General features: G+C 38.5%; 1 non-coding gene across 1 annotated transcript; it reads left to right on the top strand.

Annotated features, from left to right (window-relative positions):
• Positions 1 to 9,242: 9,242 nt before the first annotated feature.
• LOC139697587 (U6 spliceosomal RNA) lies at positions 9,243 to 9,347 on the top strand. The gene has a single exon (XR_011702795.1). It is a non-coding gene; the product is annotated as a U6 spliceosomal RNA (small nuclear RNA).
• The last annotated feature ends 1,241 nt before the right edge of the window (positions 9,348 to 10,588 follow it).

Below are 10,588 nucleotides of genomic sequence, written 5' to 3'. Positions count from 1 at the left end.
TAACACTCATTCAATGCATCACCCAATATTATCCCGAATTCACCGTGTCTCACTTTCAGTCTCATTATCTCACTGGCGCAGAGAAAACTGTTGCAATCATTCAAATTCCAACATTCATAAATATCCAGAGAAATCTAGGCTGTGCTAACTAGTATTGTCTTAGTCCTTTGATTTTCTTTTCCCCGTAGATATTGACGCGTTCATATACAGGAGACTTGATTCTTTGGTGAGTAGGATATTTATTTGCTCATTAACTCATTTTTGTATCTTGATTCGCGTGATGATATTAGTGACTCTTTCATAATTTTTAAACTTTGATTTATTTATTCATGCTTAAAGTAATTAGATGTTTCGGTGAATTTGTATTAGAGCGATGTTGTAATTCGAGGGTTGTCATTAGACTTCCTTCGTGGCAAATTACTGTATATACGTAGCCGTATTTCGTATCGTTAGGGTTCAGCTTTTCAATTTTAAAATCCAGCTATTATATTTCATTTGATATAGCAATCGTTATCAGAAGCCTTTAAATGAAGTGGAGAGTTAATTATCAAAATTAAAATTATTAAGTTAAGTTTTAAAACCGTATTTTAGCTTGGGATTAGATGCGAGGAGATAATAGCCCTCCTTATTGTAGTATTGGAATTTTTTAGACATAGGAAGAATGCATTTCCTAAATTGAAATTAATATATTTGTCTTTTGTCCAAAAAAAGAAAAATTTGAATATGCAATAGATAAAATTCTTCATGATTTAGCAATCATCTATTTTTTACTTACATTATTAAGTCTCAACTTTGTCTAAATTTATGACTTTTTCTAATATTTTATACACCAAAGAGAGCTACCTGCTCTTGTGTCGAAGATGAGACCAATTACATAAAATATTTAAACAAATATAATTAATATATATCTTGAAAGTTCGTTGAGGTCAATGATCATTTTAAAATTATGGAATTAATTGCTCTATTCAATCTGCTGTGGTGAGGGATTATTATAGTTTGACTCTTCCCTAGAACATACTATATTAAACTACGAGGTAACTAAACTCGTATAAGGTTGATGAATTTCTAGAAGTTACCTTCCCTATAAACACTATACTCATGAATTTGGATCGTACTGCGTCTCTCAAGACAGACAGGCTGTGCTTACTACTACATTCCCAAGTAGAAATAGCATGCTTTCAATCAACGGTACGTGGAAGAATAGCTAGACTTGATCCAGAACTTAGAATAGTACTTCGCCCGGGAATACGTTTCATCCATAAGCACACCATCTTACAACCTTGTGAACCGCGTCCAGTCCCACATTTCCCACGTCCCTTATCTATTTTGCAAGCAGCGGGCTTATACGGATAGCTGACAGCGATCTCCGACCGAAATAGCTTCTCCCACTTAGGTCCGGTCTATAGCTATGCAGAATCTGCGGTTCCGCTTGGCACTCTTAGTTTTTAAGGTAGAAGGCCATACTGCTTTCGGAGACTCGCGGAGAAGAATGGAACTGGTAAGGTTTTGCAGCGAGGTGAGGGTGGTGCAGGTGGTTAGCGAAGAAATGGTTTGGGAATGGAAAAAAAGGGCTCGATTGTATCCCAGCGGGCAAAGTGGCGGAAGATGCAAGCGTCTGAATATATGGACTGATAAGAGGGCTATCGAATATGCTGTGGGTGATGAGTCAGGGGTATGAGGCGTGGCATCAGCGTGTGGAGGAGCAATGAGAGCGTGGACGTGTGGTGGGTCAGGAGGGCACGGGGTGGAGGAGGGTGGCCGGCGTAAATATGTTCACCCGGCACCCAATGCGGTGAAGAGCAAGATTGATTGATTGGGCGATCATTCGCGCCTGACATCTTTATTCTGCATTTAGAGCGGCTCCGCGGGAAAAGATGGATTGGCAGCAATAAGTCACAGAAATGTGCGAACAGGGAAATTTTATCTGCGGAAATTAGGAATTTCAAACCTAGTGAACAGGATGCGAGAGAACTCTGTGCTTTCCACGAGAGTTATTTTTCCTATAAAGCGATAGCATGCACCTCGCTCGTGGATTAATGAAAATTAGTCTGGTGGAAAATTCTCATTCACTACAATAACTATTTTGAGCAAATGTCTAACCTGAATAATTCGGTATTATCTGCCATTTTGTGTGACTGTATTGTGAAAGATAGGAGACCATTTCTGATTATTTTATCAAAACACTCTTATGAATGTGCTATATATGTCAAGTTATTTTTACGTATGCTGGAACTAACTAATAACGTTTGAAAATAACTAAGAAATGATTAATTCCTTTTGATATATCTACATTGATTCGTTGAGATTCGTTAGTCTTAATAAGTATTTCCATCCTCGTTATCAAAAAATTCCCCGGAGTCAGAAATTGTTTCCTCAGTCAAGTCAAATACTTAAGTCAGTACGAAGGGAAATGGCCATTCTTTATAGACGTGCTATTCTAGTTACTAGCTTGAAAATGTTTCATGTAAAATCACTCCAAGGTAGAAGAATTTCAAATTGTGGTAAGTATGAGTAGTTATTTTTGTTTGCAAAACTTTCCAATTCTCTCTAGAAATATTGCCTGTAAATGTATGTGGTTCTAGAGTGTCAAATTTAACATATTGTTTTAGTGAAAACGTATACTTTGATACCTAATAAGAAAAATCAGTTATTGTGAATGTTTGTTGCTAAACGATATTTGTTCACTACTAATACATGACGCTTTATCAGTAGCAGTAAAATTAGCCTAAATAATCCTGGTTTCTCAAGTGTTCTGGTTGCCATTGCGATCGAAGTAAATAAAATCCACATAATTTAAAATGATTGGCCTTCTGATCTTGTTTTCCATTTTAATTCGAGTGAATAGAAAGGAAAATGGGTGAAGGATTTTTCCATTCGGTCTAACTATTTTGATATATTTCCGATTTTAGAATAGTTTTGCCTTTCGTTTCTTATTCAGCGAAAGGAGGGCAAACTATAAACAATTCAAGGCGTCAATTGATTAGAGTTTACACAAAACTCTGTTTCGTATTTTTGTTCAATATGATAAAACTTTAATATTTAATATAATTGAAAACATCGGATACGTTAAAATTCCGCTGAGGTTTTAGAAAAATGCAGTTGGCAAGCTGTAAAGCTAAAAGATCTTTCTGTTCATAAATATAACACTCAATTTTGTGCTGTTGCAAAATGTAACATTTGTAGTTGTATTGTATGTATTCATAATGCATTGTGGAAAATTTGAAAACCACATAAAGAATCGGAAAGAATTTAGTCAGTATTTTTTTTCGGACTGTCTCGTAAATCTTAGCTTCCCCACCCCCCTTTTTATCGAATTAAGATCCATGCGAGTATTTATGCGTGATATCAAACGATTCTATCTCAATCCTCCTTCAAGGCCTGTTCTTTTATTTTCTTCCCTTTTAGGGGATCGTCACGTTATTCATCCTGAAAGTGAGGGAAAGAAACGGAAAGGGAAGTGATACGTTTATTCAGACCTCTCTGACCGCTTGAATTCGAGTATATGTGTTTGTGTGTGTGTGTGTATTTGTGCGCGTCACGCGATATAGGATTTTATGCGCCTTTTGTCCTCTTGGCCTCCCGACACACTGACAGGTTTTTTTGGTAATCTTTTAAGCGGAGAAAGGTTGGGGCGATAGAAGAAGAAGAATAAAAAAATACACACACATACTAACTTTCCATTCTTCTTCCCGTGCGCCCCCGCCTCGATTGAGGAATCTCTTCTTTGTTCGCCATTTTAGTAGAGGATGCGATCGCGTGTGAAGTGTGCTCGTAGGAAGGGCGGTGGAGAAGGGCGAGGACGGAGGCGGAGCGCGAGGGGGCGGAAGGGATGGATATTGGGAAAGGAGCGGAAAAAAGGGAGGGTGGATGGGCGGAGTCGGGGGTAGAATTCTTCTTCACGATTAGTTCGATCGCGCGAGAAGCTTGTAGGTGAGTAGGAGAAATGATTTAAGAAGCCTCGCGAAGGAAGACACTTTCTGTCCATTTTTTTCCTTTCCATTCCACCGCCTGAAGGTGAGCTTCCTCCTATTTCGTATTTCCTCCCAACCAATATACCAGTCTTAGATTTTCTCTCGGAATGTTTAGTTTTTAATCTAAGATTTTTGAAATGAAGTGTGACTATCGTCCAGACGAAAGAAATCGTTGTATGGTGTTCTAAAGAATTCATTTATGCTCCTGCGATTGTTTTTTTCATTTTAACCTGGGAGCATGGGAACTTCGACAGACTATCGTGAGAAATCAAATGATTGTAAGACCATAAATCTCCATGGTGGGTTAAAAGTCAGGAAAAGATTTTATTTGAAGGAATTAATTAATGCTTTTTGGAATTTCATTAATCATATAATAAATATTTTCCCCGCCCGACATCATCCATCGTGTTGAATGTAATTCAGGAAAATGTTTCCGTTTTCAATGCGCATTTCCTTCCACAAAGGAACACACAGCAACGTACCTATTTTATTTATTTCAAAACTTCCCTGCAGTCGCATTGTACCCATAAGTGGATACCTCTGATTGTGACAAAGCGGTAGTGAGTTAGTGGTTTTGCTCCAATAAATATATTTCAACTTATATTTTCAAAGTTTAAATCTCAGACTTGAATGCACGGAGTTGATGGTAGTGCCAAAACTTCACAGTTACACTGGCAGATCGATTCTACTGCTGCCGTCTGTAATTTTTGTAAATGGATTTTTTTAACGAAAAATTTAATTTCTGTCATCTTTTTGTGCCCTATATTTTCCATAGAATCTGAATGTGAATTTAATCATGTGGCGGCAAACATTGTAACTGTTCATTCAAATGTTTATTCAATTAACCCCAAGTTAGAAAATCTTATACTATTTCGCGTCCGCATAAAATTTTCATTCTATTTGAAATTTTGAAAATGTTGAAAGCTTTTATTACCAACATTTTATGATAAAATATTGTTGGATGCCCCGGATTTATTGTTAATTTTCTTTTCAATTACCAATGAACTGAACACCTGATGTCACATCGTGTCCGCATTGACTTCCTTGGCGCATCTGTGATGGTCTGTCAAAATATGGCCTTATATGTTAGGATATTTGGGGAGACATTGATACTATTACATATAACGATTGATAACTATTACAATTAATTTTTGCAGCGTTCAATGATGACGGTATTAGGTGGTGATATATTTTGGTATATTGCCTGATCCAGGAAAATGATTACGACATTCGCTTTCTGTTTTCGCCGTTTGCCCATTAAATTTCAAAGAGAGAAGAGAAAGACATCGATTGCCTCCAGTCCATTTATCCATTTATCGTCATCACACTCTCCTGCACGATTCCCCAGTTTTTATTTTTTTTGTGCTGCTGCTTGACAGCTGGGATGGGTCCCCTAATTAATAGGAGAGTCCCTTGGTAAAAAAAATTCGGAACCGTGGAGCAGTGCTAAAAGGATCGAAGAGCGTTTTTATTCTTTTTCAATGCGTGTATTTCGTCACGTACAACGTGAATGGGACGATTGGGCAGCGATCATCAAATATGAAAGAAACGTTACGGAGAGCCGTTGTTCAGGTCATAGGAGTTCGGATGCTCGCCATGTTTCCACGTCCATGCAGTTTGATCGCTCTATCCTTTCGAGTGAATTTGGTGGAAAATAAATTATAGGCATCGTGTGACGAAGCCTCTGTCTGGCACAATACCCAGTGATATATTTAGTGCTCACAACCATGCAACCCATGGGTCTGGGCTTTGAATCCTGTCTCGGCCATGCTGTTGTATTTGTTTTCGGAAAAATTATCTGGATGCTGCAAGATACTCTTAGTGCTTTCAGAATCTTAAAGACGAAATCTCCTATCATTGTTTGCGCGCTCAATGAGTTCTTAGAACATCCTTAGGGTATGGAAAAAAATTAGGACTCCATCTTCCGGGTGGTTGGAAATGTCAAAATAAAATGCGCTAGTAGATTTAATTTTATTCCGAGGAAACGTATGCTTGAAAACAGAAACTAACAAATGAAAGTTACAATGTATATTTATTTGAAGTACATTTTTGAAATACACTTTGTAACGAATAATAAAACCCGTGGCTTGCGATGCAAAGTGGAAATAAAATATATTTTATTTTCAGTTTATATTATTTCTAATATTTTTGCGGGCATGCAGTTTTTATCAGACGTTAAAAATTTGACAATCTGTGTTAATTAATTGTAAATAATAACTAAGTCAAAATATACTTTTTCAACTTCCATTACTTCTTTTAAAAGATACATCAAATTACTATATATAAGAGAAAACAAGGAGACATGAGGTTAATTACAGTTATGATGACGTCAAAACGAAATTCAATATATTCAAACCAGCTCAGCAAAGAAATCTGTCAACTTGCAGCTGTTATTATTCGGTAAATAAAGAGTGTCTTGGGCTGAAGAGTGCCGAAAATCACTTCTTATGTAGCAATATAGTGGTTTTTTCTTATTGTATGCTCGAATGGCTTTCATTGTATTTTGTATATCTATGTCATAATGCTCAAAGTTACTATATTAATCCGTACTTTACTTATGGTTCCTTCCTTTCATATCTGTTTAACGGACGACTCTTCCTAGCCATGGGGTTGCTAGAGAGTAGTTAAACCGGCATGTGAGTCTGAGTACGCGTTATTCATGGGATAAAAGTAGAATTTATGGTTTTTGCAGGTCTGTTTGCACGTGCTACATAAATGCTTGGGAGGGTACAAATGGCCAACAGCCTCCGTTCGAGGTACTGATCCATATTCATTTTGCTCCCGTTCATAACCTATATCGGTCGTACGATATGTTTTAATCCTCTGCAGTTATAGTCACATTTAATTTTAAATAAATTCAATGACCCTAGGGGTCCTTATCACAAAGGAGAAGGCTTCCACTCATTCCACGAGAATTAGCGCACTAAATGAAAACTTGGTTTGGTCTTATTTTAACTTCTTATTGCGTTACGGTATTATTTATTACTTCCTCTATCGTGGGTAGCTTATTGCTGAGGTCGCTCGCTCTATGATAAACCTCAAAATGACAACGTGATGAATTCTCTTTATAACTGCATAAAGGGGTGCGTGAACCTTTTCCATTTTACCTGCCCGGAATCAAAAACGTCTGTCACCGGCTCGGGGTACTTACCAAGCGCTTTGTGTGGACGACGACATCGTTTAAGCGCGTTACTCATATATTCGCTTCAGCACGCGCGACTTCGCAAACGGTTTGGATAGGCCGCTGTAAACATTTATTCAAGCACTATAACCATCCCCTAGAGGAACAAAGTAACAGAAATTCATTACGCGCGCCGGCCGTGTTTTGTTGGAGAAATGAGGCAAGGGAGTGAGGGTTAGGCACCGCCGAGAACACATTTCGAGTTGTTTATTCACTTTGATAAGAAGAACATCGCGTTTTAAGCGGAATCGCCTTTCATGGGCCATTTAACCACGGCTTTAATATGACTGCGCTCACGTTAGGCACAGCCACTCGTACGAAATTTACGGACCTCTTTCCCTTCGAAATCGAAACAAGATACGACTCATTTCAGCAGATGTGGACTTTTGCTCGTTTGCCGCCTTATATTGAATAGAGGATATGCCAGAAGCGTTCAATCCCGCCACCTGTTCGAGGAATGCCCTCGGGGCGTTTGCCCTGGCCGCTCACTCGATGGTACGCGGATGGTCGTCCGCCGCAGCATACCTACGTCGAGGTCTTGCGGAACCCCGAGTCCACAGGGACACGCCTCCCCCCCGCCCCCTCATGGCAAAGCGGGGCGACTGAACGTTAGCGCACCAACGATTGCGCAAACCGGTTGCGGCAATGATTAGCATCACCATGCGGTGCGTCTCTGAGCTCTCTCGACCTGACCCTCACAGGTTCGACAAAAAATCCGTTGGCGACCATTCTGGGTCAATACGCCGGCTTCGAAGGGAGAAGATAGCGCTTGAAGAACCTTCACGTTGCTCTCGATAGGAGTAAAAAAATTTGCTTGCATTGGCGGTTTAAAATATATGCTTAAGACCTTACACGTTGGACAAAATGCGACTAAACGACGATCTTCGTTTTATGTCGTTTCTGAATTTTCGCGAATCATAACAATCATCTTTTGTATCGGTCTATACGTACTCCATAATATGTTTATGGATTTTTTTATTATACTAGACTTTATTATCTGCAGAAAATTTGGGTAAAAGGAATTGATACCCCGAACATTTTGTTTTATCTGGCGGGAGGGAAAGAATGGAGAAAGTTTGGAATCCCATAAAATAAATTAACTTTTAGTCTCCTCTTAAAGATAGGGAATGGAGAATTTTTTAACCGTGTAGTTTAAAGGGAAGGTTGTCAATCAATGGCATATGGCTGAGAAGTGAAAATTGGTCAAATAAATTCAAATAATTACCTTTCTAATACCGTCATACTGTTGGACTATTTTTACATCCCTCGAAGTACTTTAATTCTATTCCATCGGCTGAGTGCAAACGATTCACCGCTATACCAATATCTTATGAGATAATTTCACCCGGCTATTACATATAAAATATAAAAATCAATGACCAGGGTAGATCTCTCAAGTTTGTAATAAAATCAAGGCCTTCGGATTAGTCGATGAACTTGCTTCTCTTCAGAATAAATTAAACGTTCCGGAATTCATTGTAATACTGGAAAAAAATTTAAAGAGGCTCTTAAATGTAATTAATCTGGTAAATGTTTTTCTCTTTCGCGATCAAAAATGTTATTGTGAATCTGTCGTCTACAGTAACGCGGCCAAACAGGATTTTATAAATAAATAAATTAACGCGCACACACACACATGTATATATATACATTCAAACACGAAATCCCGCCAAACGGCGAATAAATACTCATTTATATAGAAACAGATATAAGGAAAAAGGATAGGAACACACATAAAAGGACGAACACAATTAAGGTGGGGAAGGTGGAATCGAACGGATCACAAAAGTAAAAAGGAAATATTTTTACTCTTGTGATCCGTTCGATTCCGCCTTCCCCACCTTTATTGTGTCCGTCCTTTATGTGTGTTCCTATCCCTTTTCCTTATATCTGTTTCTATATAAATGAGTATATATATATATATATATATATATATATATATATATATATATACATACATATATATATATATACATATATATACATACATATATATACATATATATATATGTATATATATATATATATATATATATATATATATATATATATATATATATATATATATATATTTATATTTATATTTATATTTATGCTTCGGCGGTACATATACTAAAATTAGAACGGTACAGAGAAGATTAGCATGGCCCCTGCGCAAGGATGCCACGTAAAATCACGAGGCGTTTCACATATATTCCCCCCCATGAACAACAACCTTGTCGTGGTGGAAGAGCTTGTGAGTTCCGATGACCCCTAGAGCTGTGCCGGCGGGGGCAATGATAATTGCTCCTGGTAGACAGTTAGGTCAAAGGTTAGATGCCAGACGAAACGTAGTCCGCACAGTGCCTGTTCCTCTATGAGGCGGCTGCAAAGGATAGATAGACGGCGGGGACGAGAGCGTTGCCATAATATTGAATAAATAGGTCTGAGGAAGCCTAGTCAACATAGAACAAGCAACGGATAGAATATTACTAGTAGAGATAAAAGCAGAACCGATGAAATTGGTCATTGTTCAGGTACATGCCACCGAGTAACCATAAGGAGGAAGAAGTCGATCTGGAGGGGAACTGATCGTCAGAAGACATAATCGCGTATTTACTTTCAGGGAAGCATTTAATAGTGAAAGAGGATTGAAATGCGACGGCAGGCGAAGGAAGAAATGGTGATGAGGTTAGAAACTACAGTTTAGGCACGAGGAATGACCGCGGGGAGAAAGCAGTTGAGTTCTGCAAGAGAAAGGGATTAGTCATCACCAGAACTTGGTTTAGACACCACAAAAGGCGTGGGTATGCATGGAAAATGCCAGGGAACTCAGAAAGGTATCAATTAGATTATACTATGGTTAGACACAGGTTTAGGAACAGTGTGATAAATTTGCACAGCTTCGCGGGTGCGGATGCGGACTCTGACCACAATTTAGTTGTTGTGAAATGTAACCTCTGTTTCAAAAGGATAAGGCAGGGGCGGCGAGTTAGAAAATGGAATGTAGAAACATTAAATGGATTGACAAGGAAGGAGTACCAACAGGCTGTAGATAAAACAATGGTGGACGGTAAAGAGCTGAGTACTATCGAAGAAAAATGGGAATGTATCAAGAAAGGGATATCAAAAGCCGCAGAAGGTTTTATAGGAACCTTTAAAGGAAAAAGGACCAGGAAACCATGGGTCACGGATGATTTGATTACAAAGATGGATGAGAGGAGAAAATGGAAGAATGTACACACAGAGTTAGGCAAAATGAAGTACAAGGAGTTGAACAATAAATTGAGGCGGGCAACAAATAAAGGAAAAGAAGCATGGTGGAAGAGGCTGTGTGAGGATATGGAACTTGTGCAGAGGGAGGGTGAAATTGGTGCACTATACAGAAAAGTTAAATCTATCGGGAAGGCAATCGGGAAGTAAGATGGGAAGATCTGCGCTAGCAGTTAGAGATAAG

Source organism: Hetaerina americana, unplaced genomic scaffold, assembly GCF_022747635.1.
Source record: "Hetaerina americana unplaced genomic scaffold, ioHetAmer1.1.p SCAF_1, whole genome shotgun sequence".
Classification (NCBI taxonomy): domain Eukaryota; kingdom Metazoa; phylum Arthropoda; class Insecta; order Odonata; family Calopterygidae; genus Hetaerina; species Hetaerina americana.
The sequence above is the reverse complement of the archived record's forward strand: the minus strand, read 5'-3'. Positions and strand labels throughout refer to the sequence as shown.